At 40.4% G+C, this 1,272-nt stretch overlaps 1 long non-coding RNA gene across 1 annotated transcript; it reads right to left on the bottom strand.

The window, feature by feature from the left end:
• Positions 1–372: 372 nt before the first annotated feature.
• Positions 373–1,250, bottom strand: LOC111655171 (uncharacterized). The gene is made up of 3 exons (XR_002760788.2): positions 772–1,250; positions 621–681; positions 373–430 (listed from the first exon to the last, which is right to left on the bottom strand). It is a non-coding gene; the product is annotated as an uncharacterized LOC111655171 (long non-coding RNA).
• Positions 1,251–1,272: the final 22 nt, after the last annotated feature.

Here is a 1,272-nt window from a genome sequence, read left to right as displayed (position 1 = left end):
GAAATGTGACAAACATTCATGTGAGTTGTTTGGCAAATTTTTACCTAATCAGGTGATAATAATATTCACTAACAGTGTAACAAGTCAAGGTATTCATATTGTTCATGTCTGTGAGTGTTGATTCATCATCTATCTAAAGATGCTTTTGCTGCTCCTCTATGTATTGTAGGCTTTGATGAAAAGACAGAATTCAGTTTTCTGGGATTCTAGTGCAACCTAGTGGTCACAACTCCACATAACTACCTAATGCTCACCGTCCCACTGGATGGTTTTCCAATTAAACATTCATTAGTGTAAATTAGGACAGAGACTGCGTTCCTAAATGTTGATTGATTACCCTGCTTTAGTGTTTCAGGAAAAAATCAAACATACCATCAATGATTTCATCCTTCACTTTGTGCAATTCACGGAACACCTCTTCCAAGATTTCCTGGTGAAGCACAAACAAATAAATAACATATGTGTTCATAATGCATCACACATTTCTTTATTTACTGTGGAAAAATACAATCTGTTTCTTCCTATCCAAATTAGCTTTTGGGAAATGATTTTTGACAGCAAAGTGGTCACATAAAAACAAGAGGAAGATTAAAAGCCCATTTTGGCGAGTTAGTTTTTACCTGTTTCATTCTATCGAGGTCTAACGAGTCTGTGTCACCGCCGCTCCCCACAGGTCGTACCCTGCATAATAAAAACATTCTCCATTAGATTCACTGCTGTTATCCTCCTTCACAGACATATCCAACAAGCTGTGGTACCTCCAGCTCTCACCTTGAAACCATTGACCTGTCTGCAGAGTTAGCTCGGTCCCACGGCTTCTTTGCACCATCTAGACCACAAAGGAGCACCACAGATCAGATGGGATTTACTGACAACCTCAGATAGACAGGAGGACAAACTGACAACATTTAGCCAGGCTGGAAAGGGATACATGCATACATATTTACATCAGGGCCGGGTTACATTTGTGACTCTGCTGTTGGTAGAGAAATTGGTGTCTAGATTTAATCAACAATGTGGAAGCACGGCTGAGCAATCCACCTCTCAATGATACTTCCATTACACTGTATCACCGAGAATCGTCATCCCTGTTCTGTAACAATGCAACTCCCATAATACACACAGTACATTTAGTACATACAGTCCAAATAAGCCTGCTGCTGCTGTTAAATGTGAAAAACGATGTGCTCTTCCGCTGCGACTAACATGTGTGTCTGCGTGTGAATTTCGAATATGTTTGACTTTACTGAGACGGCAGAAGATGCACGCACC

Source organism: Seriola lalandi, unplaced genomic scaffold (genome assembly GCF_002814215.2).
Source record: "Seriola lalandi dorsalis isolate HSWRI2012SDOR001 ecotype SW California unplaced genomic scaffold, Sedor1 jcf7180001975144, whole genome shotgun sequence".
NCBI classification, from domain to species: Eukaryota; Metazoa; Chordata; class Actinopteri; order Carangiformes; family Carangidae; genus Seriola; species Seriola lalandi.
This window is presented reverse-complemented; position numbering and strand designations above follow the sequence as displayed.